At 42.9% G+C, this 19,395-nt stretch overlaps 1 long non-coding RNA gene across 1 annotated transcript in view; it reads right to left on the reverse strand.

The window, feature by feature from the left end:
• Positions 1-19,395, reverse strand: part of LOC309363074 — a 674,350-nt gene that overhangs the window by 145,280 nt on the left and 509,675 nt on the right. The gene's annotated exons all lie outside the window — the stretch shown is intronic.

The raw sequence follows: 19,395 nt of genomic DNA on the forward strand, positions 1-19,395 counted from the left end.
TCGTTTGCCTCTCACAGAGCTACAATTCCCAACACCCTTAACAAGCTACGGTTCCCAGGATTTTGGGAGAGATGTACTCTAAATGTGCTTTAAATGTATGGTGTGTATACATATTGCGAGAAGCAAAGCTACAGGGAACCAGGCAGAGGGGCCTCTCGGTAGTGGCGCCCGCCCTGTGGAATGCCCTCCCATCAGATGTCAAAGAGATAAACAACTACCTGACATTTAGAAGACATCTGAAGGCTGTTCAGGGAAGTTTTTTATGTATGACATATTAGTGTATTTTTGGTCTTTGTGGAAGCTGCCCAGAGTGGCTGGGGAAGCCCAGCCAGATGGGCGGGGTACACATTATTATTATTATTATTACTACACAGCCTTAGATGCTTTTACACATAGGAGCCAAAGGGGTCTTTGGGGCCCCCAATAAAATATTTGAGGGGGCCAGGCCCCCCAAAGCTGATGAGCATTGCCATTCAAATGGTGTGCATGCACCACACCATGTGATCGATTAAGTGGGGTGGGGCTTACCTGCCCCCTATATTTTATTTGAGTTGGTACCCCTGCTTGAGTTGGTACCCCTGCCAGCAATTTACAGAGCTAAGACCGTAGAAAGCCAATGCATACAAATGAATGCTTTTCCTTTCCTACTGCAAAGTAATCAAGAATGATTTAACGCTTCATCCAGAGTCTGTGCAGAACAAAATTATAGGAGAAAGTCTCCATTGCATACTTTATGCTGTGCATCTTAAGCAAATCTTTCCCTCTCTGCCAACTTGTAAGGAAAGGTCATTGCATTAAATCTGTTAACTTTTAAGGTGCCACATGACTCTTTGCTGTTGTTGCATTAAAGTAGATTTACAGAAGTTTATGATTGACTTGCACAAGTTCTGATAAACTCAACTCCTGGCAGTTTTTCCAGACTAACAGATGTACTGAAGGGAGGACAACAGCTTGGCACAGATGCCCACTTGCTATGGAAGCAATTTTTTAGGCACCTTCTGTTGTATTGCTTGTTGTCAGCCTTGAATTTCAATGACATTGCAGAATTCATTGACTAATGTAATATTACCAATTTGTTTCTGGGAAAGACAAGATGTATCAGAGACTTGGCTTGTCTTCAACGATCAAGCTTGAAAATGTGTCAGGTTTATTCATTGTTTAAATGCTTGTCACAATTTCGGGACATGCTTTACATTTCATGATTAATTCCCAAGGTTTGGCACTGACATTGAGTAATCTATCCTGGGGCCTGACCCAAAACTAATTGAAATACTTGTCTTTTCATTAATCTTTGGAGTGATTTGTTTTAAGCTCCTGTTCCCCATGTATCCTCTCCCATCTAGTCAAAGGAGCTGTGGGAAGCCGAACCTCCAACCAACTTTCAATGTCTGTTTGCAGTGCTGCAAATCTTGCATCCTGTCAACCCCGTAAACCATACCAGCAAGATCCCTGGGTCTTGTTGGGTTTTGTTGCATTGGCAATGGAGCAAAGGTTCTTGTCAACAGCGATTCAGCTGCCCACACCCTCTACCATCCCTGTTTCTGAGGCAACTATTGCAGTACCAGCCAATTGAGATGCTGTGCTGGCAGCTGGCCAGTTTTTCCTTGGGGGTTCAGGTCCAGAATGTCATGCAGGGTGGTATTCTGGACTCATTTGATCTATTTAGCCAAATATAATAATTCACCTACTCAGCCGGGACCATCTGCCATTTTGGCTCCACCTCTTCTGAAACTGCGTTTTGTTAGGAGCTATTCCACCAGGCTGCAGCAGAGGCTTTGGTGAGACAGAATGACATCCTTCATTAGCTCAACTAGGACCAGGAATCTGGGAACTCAACTCAAAGGAGTAGGTGTGCAGCCTGGGAGTCATTTTGGACTCACAGCTGTCCATGGACTCACAGCTGTCCATAGGAGCTATTCCACCAGGCTGCAGCAGAGGCTTTGGTGAGACAGAATGACATCCTTCATTAGCTCAACTAGGACCAGGAATCTGGGAACTCAACTCAAAGGAGTAGGTGTGCAGCCTGGGAGTCATTTTGGACTCACAGCTGTCCATGGAGGTGCAGGTCAATTCTGTGTCCAGGGCAGCTGTCTACCAGCTCCATCTGGTACGCAGGCTGAGACCTTACCTGCCCACAGACTCTTGCCAGAGTGGTGCATGAGCTGGTTATATCCCGCTTGGACTACTGCAATGTGCTTTACATGTGGCTACCTTTGAAGGTGACCTGGAAACTGTTGGTTTCTGCTTTCTTCTCTGTGCAGCGAAGTGCTTGTCACGAGACAGGTTGTTTACATTCCACAGAGTCTGTACTGTTGGAGGTTTTCCCACGGGAACGGGAGACTGGATATGACGTACATTTGGTTTCCTGTTTTTCACTGTTCTTTGCAGTTTCAGTTTGTGATTCTCTCCATGCTTTAGAGGAGAGATGACGCTTTCTCTGCTCCGGCAGAGGGAAAATGTTTTTCTGTAACTTACCAGTTTTGAACTGTAAATAAAGTAGTATAGAGCATGTTGGCATATACTTCTCATCATTCCGCTGTGCACTGGACACTGCTTATCCCCAACAGAAACTACAACTAATCCAGAATGTGGCAGCTAGACTGGTGACTGGGAGCGGCCGCCAAGACCACATAAGAACAGTCTTGAAAGACCTACATTGGCTTCCAGTACATTTCCGAGCACAATTCAAAGTGCTGGTGTTTACCTCTAAAGCCCTAAATGGTCTCAGGCCAATATACCCAAAAAAGCGTCTCCACCCCCATCATTCTGCCTGGACACTGAGGTCCAGCGCCAAGGGCCTTCTGGCAGTTCCCTCACTGCGAGAAGCAAAGTTACAGGGAACCAGGCAGAGGCAGCACAATTTAGAGAAGTTTTTAATGATTGATGTATTAATGTATTTTTAATCTCTTGTTGGAAGCCACCCAGAGTGGCTGGGGAAACCCAGACAGATGGGTGAGGTATAAGTAATAAGTTGTTGTTGTTGTTGTTGTTATATCCCTGCTCAGGCTTGAAGCTCACTGTGTAGACTTGTGCAATGCACAGTATCTCAAATTTTAATCATAGGGCCAAATCTTATATAATGACCAATTCCTCCTTTCCTGCTTTGACAGTTCAGGTGGGAGAGGTACAATCTGAAAGCTGAGAGTGATGGGGAAAACAGCCTTTCACTTTGGAGAGAGCCCCCTCATTCCCCATCAGTACAGGGAACATGGGGATAGCATAGCTTTCTCTTGGAAGACATTAGTGCCTACCATCCATCATTTCACAGCTGAAAAAAGGGACATGGTTGTTTTACACCAGCCTTACACCAACCTTCTAGATGATCTAGACTGCAACTTCCATCAGCCCCAACCAGCAATCCAAAACAACTGGAGGGCACCAGGTTAGTGAAGCCTGTCTCACACCCACCCCGTTCCGTCTTGTTGAAGGCTGTTTGTTTGTTTGTTTTGGCAGGTTATGTTCTGTTAATAAACTGACCACAAACTTTTTATTTTATCCCGTTTTATTTTCAACCTCCAACCCCCACCCCCTGCGCAACTCAATTACATGGAACTTACTATCTAGAGAGGCATCCATATCCAACTTCATCTAGAAACTTGAGATTCTCTAGAGATTTAACCTCTTGCAAGTTGAAGCAGAAGCCTCAATACTGGGAATTCTAGTGGTCGAGGAGAACCAAGTACATCACCTTAAACTCATGGGAGGTTATAAATGTAACAAATAACAAAATAGTGCATTTGTATGTATACCTTTTTTAAAAGAAGAAAAGGCAGCTCCCGCTTGCTAGATCTGCCCCAAAGGTAAAATGAGGACACCTTAAGCACAGTGATTAATTAGGAACAGAACCATTCGCTATTGAGTGGCACCTGGACATGGTAAATTATAGAATGTATGTCAGTGCCTTTGTGAAATCAGAAACTAGTGTTCTAATCCTCACCCTCAGCTCTGACCCATTTGCATGCCTAGCAACCAATTCACTTTGTGCTAAGGCAAGGGGAAAAGATTGCCAGGCTTAGCAGCAGTAGAAGGAAAGAGTCAACAATACATTTGAAAATACACAGGTGAGCAACCACCACCACGGGTACCACCTATGGCTGTGTACACATGACCATTTACTCTGGCTCCAGTGCGCTCCCACTGCTGCCATTTTAATAATAATAATAATAATAATAATAATAATAATAATAATAATAATAATAATTTATTTATACCCTGCCCATCTGGCTGAGTTTCCCCAGCCATGCACACAATCCAGCTCTATCCTGTAGTTTCTTGAGAAACACTGCTGTTTAATATAGGTAAAGGTAAAGGGACCCCTGACCATTAGGTCCAGTCATGACCGACTCTGGGGTTGCGGCGCTCATCTCGCTTTATTTGCCGAGGGAGCCGGCATACAGCTTCCGGGTCATGTGGCCAGCATGACTAAGCCACTTCTGGCATACCAGAGCAGTGCACAGAAACTCCGTTTACCTTCCCGCCAGAGCGGTACCTATTTATCTACTTGCACTTTGACGTGCTTTCAAACTGCTAGGTTGGCAGGAGCAGGGACTGAGCAACGGGACCTCACCCCGTCGCGGGGATTCGAACCGCCGACCTTGTGATCGGCAAGTCCTAGGCTCTGTGGTTTAACCCACAGCGCCACCTGCGTCCCTCGCTGTTTAATATATTTTCCCTCAAACCAGGTTCCATCCAATTTGAAAAGATAAGCCACATTGCCCTCACAGTCAAGCCGAGACGTGTACATTTAAGGCAGTCACTGTCCCTGTGCTTATGGAAGCTTCATGAACAGGAGTTGAGTGGTGGGAGCTGCTTTGGATGAAGACACCCCCCCCCAACTTTGGTGTGCACAACAGCATGCGAATGCAACTTGAAGCACAGCAGGGGGAGATGGCTTCACTGTGGTTGAAGCTGCTAATGGGTAAATGGCCTAAGATCTAGAGAAGCTGGGGCATGTCCTCCAAGATTTAAAAACCTTGCTGAACGTTTAATTCGTTGGACCGCAAGAATGCTCTGCAGCAGAAGAGAAATGAAAGGGAAGTGCAGATGAGGAAATGGCAGATGTGAGAATCTGAAGCGATGGAAGAAATAGGAACAAAGGAATGGAAAGATGGAGTTGGGCTGATACTTGCTCACCGCTTACCAGCCCTTCTTTATGGCCGCATTTCCAAACACATTCCCAGCATTGGTTGAACATTTTGCCAGTTGATTGTAAAATGTATTAACATTAAAGTCACTGTTCAATGACAAATCAGGACAAGGTGAGTCATTTCCTAAAGGTTTATGCGTCTCTCTTGCTCCTTTATGTTTCATATGCTTGATTCTTTTGGCTCATGTCTGCAGTTGTCTTAAATCACATTGGCTTACTTTTCCAGTTCCTTTTCGAAAGACTTTAGTGTGCTTTCATGAGTTATACACTTGCAAATATAAGCAAATGCAACTGAGTTCTATGTTGTAGAAGACTTAAAGGACAGTAATATTATTATCTCTCTTGGGCAAGAAAAGAGGAACAGGAAACCACTGACTCTACCCAGATACAACCAAATCTGGTGCTGCCTAATGACTAAATCGTGCTGGCTACGCTCTTTGCTGTGGAGCGAGACCTAAACAAAGACTATCTTCACCTGGTCCATCCCCAGAGCCATGCCTCTCAGAAAGACCCTGATTGGCCAATTCAAATTTAGATTTTGACTCCTGCAACTGGCTGAGGACAGTGATGGAGTCAGCTGGCCATACAAGAAGGAATCCTTGCCCACCATGGTTCTCTCATGTCCTCAGTGGGCTGCAATCACTGCTGCCAACAAAAATTGTAAGGTGGGCCACCCCACCTTGGCTCCTCCTGGTCCTGTGTCTTATCTCCTATTGCCATTCTCTCTCCCAGTTTTCCTTTTCCTCTGAAGAAGAAGAAGAAAAGCAGTTCTTGCAGGTTTGATGCAGCTGCTGGCTTAGCACCGCATTGATCTGCTGCTCTTTGTGTGTCCCCAGGCAATCTCATACTCTAGTATGGTTTTGCACTTTTTGAAAAAGTTCAGAGTGTTGTTGTTGTTTTAACCCAATAAAGGTGATGAAAGAATGGATCCGTGTTAGTTCAGATCTTTTAGAAATGAAGAGAGGCAAACAAACAGCTTAAAGCATTATGAAAGGGCGTGACAAATGATTAATCCAGCATTTGATTCATTAGAATGTACTCCTGTCATTTCAGTTGCCAAGCTGGGCTCATAATGAAGAATTCATTATGATGTACTTTACTTTATTAGTAGTATTTGTATGTTGCTTCATAATAGAGTTTTCTAGGCAGCTTTGATATAAAATCATTTAAATTCAAAATAAAACATAAACCTATAAACTCAAAAGCAACATGAATATAAGAAAACAAAACTCATTGCAACCCCAAAGTTAAAACACAGATTTAAGAACTGGAAGGACAAGTTATTTAAAAGCCTTGGGTGAAGAGAAATATGAAAAGGCCATAAGGATAGTGCTGCTGCTGCTGCTGTAATAATAATAATAATAATAATAATAATAATAATAATAATAATAATAATAATAATATTTCAGTGTGCTTTTAGTGTTTGATTTACGTTCGTGATTCTGCTGTTATATGCTTTTAATCTGACTGCTGTTTTTAACTGTCTACCTTTTATTTTATTTGTAATCCACTTCATCAGTTTTTTAAGAGAAAAGTGAGATATAAATAATAAAAAATTCATATCCACCCCCCACTTCCTCTAAGGGCTCAGGATGGTATACTTGGATTTCTGACCCCCACCTCCCATGTGGTAGTGATTGGTCCAAGGTCACGCTGTAAACCTCATGGCTGAGAGGGGATTCTGACATGGGTCTAATCCATCTCTAATCATGCCCTGCAAATGAGACAATGGCTCCTGGTGTGACCAGGTGGCCAATCAGATTAGAGAAGTAAGTGCAGGCAGTTCCAGTTGGGGCATTCAGATAACAGTCCACAATCTTCCTGGCCTAGGAAATCAGGTAACCCTTGAAGACCAACCAGATTCCACCAGCTGATATAAAGATTCCCAAGATCCACTACCTTTCCTCAATTTGAGCAATATCACTGAGATAGGACACCAAGTCTTCCAGGGCCACCAGATTATTGTCCTTCACCCCTTGCTGGCTGCCTCTTGCCTAAAGTACTCTCCTATCTCTTGAGCAACATCAGCACAAGCTGCTCTGTGCGCAGTGATACTGCTATTGCCACCTGAGATGCTTAATCAAACCAAAAAACTCAGCTTCCTCAATATTTTTAAAAATGTCCAGCATCCTGACCCTTTGTAAGCAAGTTGAAGGCAACAACATTTTTACCAAGTACTGTACATACTGACAAAATACTGATCCTAGCACTGATTTCATGTACACAATACACTGATATATGCATTATACAGTAGCGCTTAGGAACCAGGAAGTTTGTCTTTGAATTTCTGCTGTAAACATACTAGATGACATTAGGTAAGCCACTCTGTCTGCTTCATTATTACAGTGTTATTATGTAGTACTGGTCTGGAGGATAGGACTCAAACCAATGGCTTCAAGTTACAAGAAAGGAGAGTCTGGCTAAACATCAGGAAGAAGTTTCTGACAGTAAGATCTGTTTGATAGTGGAATGGTCTCCCCTGGGTGATGGTGGACTCCTCTTTCCATCTCTGGGCTAATAGCATCTGTGTGGCTGTCATCGCGTATGTAAAAAGTCTTTTCTGCTACTGCACATAGATCTAGTTTAAACACATGTGTTTGGGGCTTGTGTGGCAAACCGTAGTGTTGAGAATTCTAACTGGGATGACTGAAAGCCTTAACCTGTTGGAACCCCAAGCAATTGCTAAGTCAGCCACCCCCAGTCTGTTCTCCTTCAGATGTTTAGGACCTTGTTTTCTCCTGCTCTGGAAGGTAGGACTCGAACCAGTGGCTTCAAGCTCCAAGAAGAGAGAGTCCGAGTAAACATCAGGAAAAACCTTCTGACAGTAAGAGCTGTTCATCGGTAGAATGGTCTTCCTCTGGAGGTTGTGAACTCTCCTTCCTTCCAACTCTACAGTTCTGTGATTCTGTGTTCTACACATGAAGGATAATTGAGGCAATGAATAAGTTAATAAAGTGAATGGATCAATAAAACCTCATGATGATGCAGAATTCGCCTCTTCAGGAGAAACCATTTCTTGCTGTGACGGTTTTCTACTTGCAGAGGGGTGTGTGTGTTTAATGTATGGGACATTTATAAATGTGATTCTCTTACCTGTAGGGTGAAATGGTCCATTCAACTACATCATACATGGCCCCCTTCACTTGCCTGTTTGTATAGAACAGGCCGTAGAGAATGCTAGGTAATTAAGTATTGTAACTCTTCATAAATTATCATAATTATCTAGTTATTTGTTTGCTGCTTTCCTTGTTCCCCAATTTCTGTATTTACAAATAAAATATTATAAAATTGATAATGTATTTTGTGGTTTTATATTCTGATTTTATTCTGTGAACTGCCCTGAGACCTCCTAGTTTAGGGCAGCATATAAAGTCAATAAATAATAATAATAATCCAAACAAGACTTAATCCTACAGCAGTACCCCATATTCCTGCATTGGAATAGAACTGTGTTTCCCAAAGTTGAGTCTCCAGCTGTTTTTGGACTACAACTCCCATCATCCCTAGTGTTATGTACTGAGTTGAATAGGATCCAAACTGCAGCAGTCTGATTGGTCCTAGAGCAATAGGATCCAAAAGGCAGCAGTCTGATTGGTCCTAGAACAATAGGATTCAGAATGCAGCAGTATGGTTGGTTGGCAGGAACCACCCAATCATGCTCCAGAGAGAAGTGAATCCACAACCTGATTGGCTTACAGTAGAATTCCGGAATTAGCCAATCATGTGCAGCCCATTGTGTAAATAATGTATATAAAGCAGATACTTTGAGGGGACTTTCATTCATTCCTCCTCACCACTATCAGCTGAATAAAGAGCATGAAATCACTTTGTGACTCTGAGTATATTTCACCTAGCTAGCAAGACCATTGGTCAGAGATTAAGGGAACTGTAGTCCAAAGTAGTTGGATTACAATTCTAAGATTTTATGAACCTCTCCCTGCTCAAGAAACTGGGGAAAGCATAACAGTTCTTAGAATTGCAGCTGTGTACATCCTCTGCCTGTCTACAAAGCACTGGGAATCCTCTGGTGTAAGCAGTCATATCTCTCTAGCTTTAAAAACAAGAGAGACTCTGCAAGTGCATTTAGAACATCGCCATCATATCTTCTGTGATATGCAACTTATTTCTTTCCTTTCTTTCTTTCTTTCTTTCTTTCTTTCTTTCTTTCTTTCTTTCTGGATGTTCAGAATGACTCAAAGATAAGCTGTTTGGCTTCTAAGATGTAAAAGCTCTGCTCCGATGATATTTTCCCCTCTTCTAAACTGATGGGCCCCTTTATCAGGAATGGTTGAGGAGGTCCTGGTGTTTGTCACTGTATCTCTTTGCTTATGCAAGCCCCCATCAATAATGTATCTGACTTTGTTTCCATTTTAGGAGCCTGTTACAAAGGGTTGTTAGACATAGCTCACTTGCTCGTCAGCTTTCCACAGCTGTCCATTTGGTTATCTTGTTTACCAGGGCAATTTCTTCCTAAGAGATTATTTTAGCTTGGCTTTTGTGGGAAGGATTCGGGGGGGGGGGGAGGAGAGATCCCACACTACAGTGGTACCTCGGGTTACATACGCTTCAGGTTACAGACTCCACTAACCTAGAAATAGTACCTTGGGTTAAGAACTTTGCTTCAGAATGAGAACAAAAATTGTGCTCTGGCGGCGCGGTGGCAACAGGAGGCCCCATTAGCTAAAGTGGTGCTTTGGGTTAAGAACAGTTTCAGGTTAAGAACGGACCTCCGGAACGAATTAAGTAGTTAACCCGAGATACCACTGTAATTGTCTTTTTGGACTGTAGTGGTAGAGCACACATTTGCTTCTAAGTGGGGCTGTTCATTTGCAAAAAGGGGTTCTATATATGTGAAAGAACTGCAGCCGAAAATCCAAAGGGGGATACATTGACCAAAGGAGATGTGAAATGTGCATTGCATTTCTCGTGCAGATTTGAATTAACCAGCCAATCATTTTAGGTCAATTTCTAGCGCTGTTATGATCCCAGGAGAAATTAGTCAGAGTAAACAGCCCCTTTAACTACTTTACCACCATAATTTGTAGACACTTGGCGTGGAAGAGCTTTACAGAAATATTTGTATACACTCAAACGGGATGTAACATCCGTTGAACTTACTGCAACTTATTCTTCTCTAAACATGTTTGAATCCTTCAGAGTCAATGCTACTGTTTATGATCCCATTGCCCCTTGCAGATCCAGGGTGCAACACAGGTCAGATCCTGCACATGGCATCTAGTTACTTGAGCCACTTGTCAAACACTATTATTAGACTCAAGTAGCTACTCAAGTTAGTTAGACCAAACTGCCTCCTGGCTGCACTCTTTCATTGTATTAGGGGGCATAGGAAAGTCCTGCGCAGCCAAGTTTATGGGCTTCCAGGTACTGAGTCCAGTTTTGTACAAAGCTGGTATACATGTAACGTTTCTTCTACAGTGGTACCTCTGGTTACATACACTTCAGGTTACAGACTCCGCTAACCCAGTAATAGTGCTTCAGGTTAAGAACTTTGCTTCAGGATGAGAACAGAAATGGTGCTCCGGCGGCGCAGCAGCAACAGGAGGCCCCATTAGTTAAAGTGGTGCTTCAGGTTAAGAACAGTTTCAGGTTAAGAACGGACCTCCGGAACAAGTTAAGTGCTTAACCTGAGGTACCACTGTATTCTGATGTGATCTAGACAGTTTCCTAGAAGCACAAAATGATGCCGTTGGCAAATTTGGCCCCAACACATCTGCTCTGAAAGCAGAAAGAAATTTCCTCAGGTGTATTTGATCCTGAGGAGGCAAAGCACATGCTGCTCTTTGCCACCAAGACAGAGCTATTTAAGGATGCTGATCCTCTTAAATCTCCAGCTTACCTCTGCTTTAAAAAAGAAAAGAGCCATTGTCAGTGATTTTGCACATTTCCTCAAGTCAAAGTGCTCTTGAAACTCTACTGCCCAACCAAAAAAACCTTTGTGATGGTGTAATATAACCTCAGAAAGTGGTTTGTCAATTTTACTTTAGAACACAATTAGAATTCTAGAAATGTGTAACAAATGTTCAAAAAGGGGAGGAAATGGGTTGCTGAAAACCTAAGTACAAGGAAGCAAGTCTTGAAGTCTCTTGCTCCTCAAGGATGATTTCATAGGCTGTTGCCAGCAAAGTGAATGAAGCAGGATAATGCCCAAAAACAGATTAGGAAAAGGAAGAAGAAACTGAAATTGATGTTGGCTTCAAATCACATGATACCAGTTCGTAAACCTCACTAGAAATGGAAGTTGAAGTAGTAGCTGTGTAGTACTGTATATTTGCTGTCCACAGTCAGGTGCACAGGACTTAAGCACATTGAATTCCTGGTTGGCTTGTGGTCAGTGACTTGAGTCATAACAGTGGAAAGCAGAGTGATTCCGGGCAGTCTGGCTACACTTGTTCCAGGAACCCATATTTCTAAGAGGCAGAAAGGCAGGGCTGAGAGCCTCTTATGAGAGCTAAGACAAGAGGTTTCAGGGAAGAAGCTGGAATATGAGAGACAGACAGACAGACAGACAGACAGACAGACAGACAGACAGACAGACAGATTTGCAGTCTCGGTGACTCTTCATCTCACTTTTTCATACATCATAACTGACAATTTGGCTGCAGTGCTTTACTTAGCTGTGACCTGATGGTTACTAAACCTCTGGTATTTCAGATACAAAACAAACTGAGCCTAAAATTTGTAGTTGATCAATTCCTTTGGGCCATTGACAACAGCCTTTCACCATTGATCCATGCATTACATGAACTGTTAGGGAACCAGGAATTAGTATTCTCCCACTTTGTCTAATGAAGGGCTTTGTGCTACTCAAAAGCTTCAATGCCCCTCTGCCAAGAATCATAGAAGGGACCCAAGGGTCATCTAATCCAACCAATGGACTATGCAGGAATCTCAGCTAAAGCATCCATGACAGATGGCCAGACAACCTCTGCTTAAAAACTTCCAAGGAAGGAGAGTCTGCAACCTCCTGAGGGAGTCCATTCCACTGTTGAACAGCTCTTTCTGTCAGGAAGTTTTCCCTGATGTTTAGTAGGAATCTCCTTTCCTGTAACTTGAAACCATTGGTTTGAATCCTACTCTCTGGAGCTGGAGAAAACAAGCTTGTTCCCTCTTCCATGTGACAGCCCTTAAGATATTTGAAGATGGCTATCGTATCTCCTCTTGGTCTCCTCTTTTCCAGGCTGAACATACCCAGATCCTTCAACTGTTCCTCATCAGGCTTGATTTCCAGACCCCTGATCATCTCTGTTGCCCTCCTCTGCACACGTTCCAGCTTCTCAACATCCTTCTTAAATTGTGGTGCCCAGAATTGGACACAGTATTCCAGGTGTGGTCTGACCAAGACAGAATAGAGTGGTTCTATGACTTCTCTTGATACTACTGTTGATTCAGCCTAGAATAGCATTAGCTTTTCCTTGCTAATTGGCATGATAGCTGCCATCTTGTATTCTTCAAAGGGTTAAGTTTCAGTGGACAGCGCTTTATAGTCAGAGGAGTGGTTTTCTCACAGAACGTTTTAAAGTAAAAATAAATAAAGGCGATTTTGCACAGGGAAACACGCAAGAATGGCAAACAAATGGAACTTACGCTCCACTGCTTTTACAGTAAGGAAGGCAAGTGAATTTCTGGCACAAAGGGAGGAACAGAAAGCCTGTAATGAAAGCCAAATTGTATTTAATTGTCGGGTCTTTTGTTGCACATGAATGGAACTTTAGGCGGGGGAGTCTTGAGAACATGTTCTTTCTGCTAAGGAGCAAAGTTACAAAGTTTATAAAACAACCTGTACTTATGGCCACCTCACTGCCATCTGCAATTAAAGATTGTCCAAAACTTCTGTATAATCCCAAACTCTGGGAGAAAGGATTTTCAGTACCTTTAATATATGACAGATCAAATAGGATAACGAGCTCTACATTTCAGCATCCCCAAGAAGGGAAAAAATAAACACCCAAAGTTTTGCAATTCTGAAATCCAAGCTCACTTATCAGAGTACAGTGGTACCTCGGGTTAAGTACTTAATTCGTTCCAGGGGTCCATTCTTAACCTGAAACTGTTCTTAACCTGGAGCACCACTTTAGCTAATGGGGCCTCCTGCTGCCGTCACACCGCCGGAGCCTGATTTCTGTTCTCATCCTGAAGCAAAGTTCTTAACCCGAGGTACTATTTTTGGGTTAGCGGAGTTTGTAACCTGAAGCGTATGTAACCTGAAGTGTATGTAACCCGAGATACCACTGTAACTCCTTTCATAACATTATTGATATGAAGAGGGGCATCATACAATTACTGAGAAGTGGACCCTATATTATACTATATTATGTAAATCGTACACCTTTGCATACATTTACTTCCAACTTCCACATTTGATTCTTGTTGCTTATACAGTATTTGCTTACAGTTGATGAAGTGCCATTTTAAGTGGCTGGAGGTCAGGGCTCCTAGGGGTTCACAGAGTTAGGAGATTGGGGCAGGAGTTCTAAGCTTGCAGGACAAGAATACAAATGCAACTTACGAGAACCAGGAATGCTGGCTAGTCAATGCTAGTAAAAGCAAGCGTGACATGGGTGATACTGGCCAAGTACTTTTCCAGTAGTAGATTTTGGTGGCATGCCAGCCATAGCTGGTAAAAGGCACCGTGGGCCATGCCCACAGATGCTATTTGGAATCCAACCTGGGTTTGGGAGAAATTCCAAACCTGGTTCTTAAGAAGGGAAGGAGTGGAATCCCAGGCATTTCCCCAATCAGCTGGTCTACTGAATCTCCCACCACTGTCTTGTCTGTCTTGCCTGGATTGAACCTAAGTTTATTCAGCACCTCTTGACTGAATGTCGTGCCTCCCGGTGCATCCCTGACTCACATATGAAGCCAACTGGAAGGAAAGAGGCAGATGAAGAGGAGGGGCTGTGTCTTGTGGCTCATACATATGATTGGTACAGAGCAAGAAAGATACAGCTCTCTTTAGACTCAGGGACTGGAGCCACCTATTAGGGTGGACTCTTAAATATTACGAGAGAGAGGGAGGGAATGAAGCAGTAAGAAAGAAGATGAAACAGATGGGGGCGGAAGATGTGCATGCTCATTTATTTGCATAGATGCAAGTGCAAAGACAATTAATATAATTTAAATCAAAATATATTTCTCACTATACCGGGGAAGACTGTGACCAGGTGTTCAGTCTGCTTTTTATCTAGGTGTTAATATTTGATGGGAAAGGTAATTTCTTTCACATGTTGTGGTTATGTGACAAGGTGAAAATGTATTGAGAAAACATATACAGTGTACTAAAGAAGATCTTTAGGTATACGTTCTTGAAAAAACCGGAGGCATTCTTGTTGGGAACAGTAGGAGAAGATATCGCTAAGAATGATCAGAAATTGTTCCTATATGCAACAACAGCGGCGAGGCTATTGCTAGCTCAGGTTTGGAAACAGCAGCAAATGCCAACAGTGGAAGATTGGCAACAGAAGGTAATGGAATACTCAGAAATAGCTAAATTAATGGGAGAAATCCGACAACAGGGTGATGAAACATTCCAGAAAGAATGGGAGAAATTTATGTTGTACATAGAAAAGAAGGTGTGAAATAGAGAAACCAGTAGAACTGAAACAAACCTCATAATGTGCAATACAAATAAGTTTTCTGGAAAAATAACAACAATAAGAAATAAAATGTATAAAGGGATTAATGTACCAATAGTAGTTGCAAATGACATATAGATAGACAATAAGTATTGTATATATAGAAGGATTTATTCGTTAACAGACAATGCGTTAATGGACAAATGCGGAAGCAGAACAACAATATATAAAATAGAGAAAGACAATGTGAAAAATTTAGAGGCAATATAAAAAAGTCAGAAGAAGGAAGGAGGGAAGTCAGCTCCTGGGAGCAAGTATAAATGTAAAATGTAATACAATATGTATGTATAGTAAAACTAATAAAGATCATATTGGGGGAAAAATATTTGATGGGAAATTTCAAGAGCCTGTTATCCCTTCTTTAGGGTGTTCTTTTAAAAAAATAAAATAAACCAGATTGGGTCTGAACAGAGGACACCTTCAAATAGAGAACTGTCCTCAGTCAGCCTTCAAATAGAGAACTGCCTACTATAAAACAGGGCACACAGCCACCCCAGTCACTGCTGTCTGAGAGGAAGAGCACACAAGCCACTTCAAGCAAGTAGGCAGTGTCTCCAGAGACATGCTTTTGCCGAGTCAACTGAGAGAGAAGCCAGAGTCAAGCCTAATTTGGTCTTGAAATTTCCCCTGCTCTTCACCGTCCCTCGGATGTCAAAGTGGCAAAATTCCAGTTCCCATGGCAAAGCTGCCAAAGAAGAAAGGTCAGTGAAGGACTCCTGTGAAGGAGTTGCTTCTCTGATTCTTTCGCAACAGCATATAGACATCATCTCATTAAATACCCATTGCTCTGAAGCAGGAGGCCAAGGGTAGGAAAATCAGGTTTCCTAAGTCTCAGCTGCAGAAACAGAGTACAAACGCTGCATATGTAGAGTTGCCATATGTTTTCTTTGTCTGGACATGTCCTCTTTTTCAGGGGGATAATTTCTGTCCAGGCGAATTTTTAAAATTTGTCAAAATGTCTGGGTTTTGTTTCTCCCTTCCTGCCAGTCTCCTTCTCCTTCTCGTTTGTCAACATGATTGGGGTGAGGGGGGAGAGAAAAAGAAGAATTTATTCTGTGTGGGTTGGGGAGGGGACATGAATCAGCCAAGTTTCTCTTTCATGCCCTCTTATTGGATTTTGAGGTACCTGTTTGTATCAGAATCCTATATATATATATATATATATATATATATATATATATATATATATATATATATCTCACAGCTTCTATAGCCTACATATTGTAAAGGTAAAGGTAAAGGGACCCTGACCATTAGGTCCAGTCGTGACCGACTCTGGGGTTGCAGTGCTCATCTTGATTTATTGGCTGAGGGAGCCGGCGTACAGCTTCCAGGTCATGTGGCCAGCATGACTAAGCCGCTTCTGGTGAACCAGAGCAGCACACGGAAACGCCGTTTACCTCCCCGCCAGAGTATTTATCTACTTGCACTTTGACGTGCTTTTGAACTGCTAGGTTGCCAGGAGCAGGGACCGAGCAACGGGAGCTCATCCCATGGCAACCCCAGAGTCGGTCACGACTGGACCTAATGGTCAGGGGTCCCTTTACCTTTATGTATGCTTACTTGGGGGTTGGGACGCGGGTGGCGCTGTGGGTAAAAGCTCAGTGCCTAGGACTTGCTGATCGGATGGTCGGCAGTTTGAATCCCCGCGGCGGGGTGAGCTCCCGTCGTTCGGTCCCAGCTCCTGCCCACCTAGCAGTTTGAAAGCACCCTTAAGTGCAAGTAGATAAATAGGTACCGCTTTATAGCGGGAAGGTAAACGGCGTTTCCGTGTGCAGCACTGGTGCTGGCATGCCAGTGCAGCTTCGTCACACTGGCCACGTGACCCGGAAGTGTCTTCGGACAGCGCTGGCCCCCGGCCTCTTAAGCGAGATGGGCGCGCAACCCCAGAGTCGGTCACGACTGGCCCGTACTGGCAGGGGTACCTTTACCTTTACCTTTTATGCTTACTTGGAAGTAAGGTCTACTGTGTTCATTGTGCTTAGCAGCGTAGTCTCACAGCTCGATCCTATGCATATTTACTCAGGCATAAGTCCCACTGAGTTCTGTAATGCTCACGGAAGACACAAGATCTACCCACCCTGGAAGAATGGCAGATGCAAGTAATAGACTATATGGAACTGGCAGAAATGACCGGCAGAATCCGAGATCAAGGAGAAGAGCAGGTGGAAGAGGACCGGAAGAAGTTTAAAGTTTACCTACAAAAATATTGTAAAATTTATTAATGCTAAGGGCATTGTAAATGAAATGAAGGGGTTCTAGTGATTAAGATAAATTAGAGTATAAAGGGAAGGATAAAGGATGAATTTGAATAATAAATGATCTTGCTGAATTAATCTTTAAAGTGGAATACAAGAAAGGAAGGCGGGTGGAAGTAAGGAAAATAAGATCTGGAAGGGTATTAATTTGAAAGAGAGCTTTTTTATGCTAAATTTTCTTTTTTATGTTTTTCTTTTTTTGTATTTTTGATGTGTGCTGATTGTTGTTTTTGTGACTTTCTTTTGTAAAATCTAATAAAAATATGATTTTTTTAAAAAAATGAGTTCTGTAATGCTCACTTCCAGCTAAGTCTGCATAGGATTGCAGTCTCTGACTGTTTCTGAACCATGTATTGAATTGGTCCGATGCAACTGAATGTGGGTTTGCTGCAATTGTTAACGTGTATTGTCACATTGCACATTATCTCCACCCTCTAGTCGAGCTCTGTTCCTAAGGACTTTCATTCACATCCCAAAATACTAGTTAAGTTAATTAGCTGGACAAATTAGTAGTTATGCTATGCTGTACAAAACAAACACAGAGCAAGGAAATGAATACACAAGGGAACTGCTCACCCAGGGGACGGGCTCATTGCCAGCAAGCAACTATTTCCTAGGAGGCTGAGAAACAGGTGTTATTTGCAGCACTTTTAAAAGACTCCGACAGACCAAATGAATAAAAGGGAACACAAACATATTTAAAGCACAGGTGTGCGTATAACACACACACACACACACACACACACACACACCAGTTTTACTAAATGCCCTTTCAAAAGTAACTCGGTTTAAAGTGGTATCTGAGTGAATCACCAGCAAATATATTTTACGAATATGCTCATAGCGCCAACAGCAAATTATGTAGCCTTAATCCTATTGAGTGATACAATCACAGAGAAGACCCAATGGACTTATGTAACTTGAGTCCATTTATTTCAGTGGGCTTACTTTGAGTTCGACTTAGTTGGAAATGACCTTTCTTGCCCTTCATTAGTATGTTGTTACAAAAAGCAAAAAAAAAAAAAAAAGGGATGGAATTTTCTAATTGGTTAGATGCTCATTTTCCAACCAGATTTTAATGACATCTTAACTTAACTGGATTTAGGCCGTTTTGTGTCTGTGGATTCCCACTGCCATAAATCAAAAGGCCCTCCTGCCCAACTTCACCAAGTAATTCCTATTTACTGTATTTTTCCGCTCTATAGGACGCACCCGGCCATAGGACGCACCTTGTTTTAGAGGGGGAGAACAAGAAAAAAAATTTATCCCCCTCTCTGCTCAGCGCCCCTTCAGCGAAGCGGTAGGAGAAACGGAGCCCCTTCCATTTCTCCTCCCGCTTGGCTGAAGGAGCACTGTGCAGCTCTCCTTCTCTGCTGAAGCCGTGAGATTCTTGCTCTCCTGGCTTCAGGAAAAGGAACCCAAAGCCTCCGGAGCACAGCGCGACGTCCCGCTGCACTCGGGAGGCTTCGTGTTGCTTTTGCTGAAGCCGGGAGAGCGAGAGGAGTCGGTGAGCACCACCCCCTCTCACTCTCCAGGCTTCAGCGAAAGCAACACGAAGCCTCCAGAGCATGGAGGGGAGCGCTCCCACCGCGCTTCAGAGGCTTTGAGTTGCTATCGCTGAAGTCAAGGAGCCTGCATTCACTCCGTAGGACGCACACACATTTCCCCTTAATTTTTGGAGGGGGAAAAGGTGCGTCCTATAGAGCAAAAAATACAGTACTTTGCTCAATGGGAAAGCATTCTGCCCAGCAATGCTGGAGATCTCACAATGCTGGTGACTTGAGTGATCGCAGAGATGCTGGAGCTTTTGGTTGGCACTTACAACCCGCAGCCCCTATAATCTCTCACAATTCCCACCATCTGCCTCTTTTTATGTTTGGGCGCAGCTTGCAGTTTGATGGGAGAACTGATTTTGTGTGACATGTGCTTGCAAGTCTCAGGAAAGTGCATTGCAATATTAATAGGCACAGGCAGTTCTCAGCCAGGAGTCTCTGTTTCGCAACACCTCCCACAACTTTGCAAGAAGAAGTGATATAGTCAGTCGCTGTTTGTTTTCTCAAGCAGAATGTTCCTGTGGGTGAAATTGTGGCAATATTAACATCTGTGTAACAATAGCAAGAACACTGCAGAAAACCACTAGTTTTAATCTCTTTATTGTAAGAAGAAATAATGTGTTCCTGCTGTGCAGTTAGTAGCAGAGGACATATAGAATTCTCTTGAGAAATTCCAATGTTATCTTTTAGCTTCTCTTGAAATTCCTCAGATATTTTGCCCAAGGAACACTGGCATTCTTTTGAGTATTTTGCCCAAGCTTGTGCCTCCAAATTTGCCTCAAATG

This window comes from Podarcis melisellensis (genome assembly GCF_964234715.1).
Source record: "Podarcis melisellensis genome assembly, chromosome: 2".
Taxonomy (NCBI): domain Eukaryota; kingdom Metazoa; phylum Chordata; class Lepidosauria; order Squamata; family Lacertidae; genus Podarcis; species Podarcis melisellensis.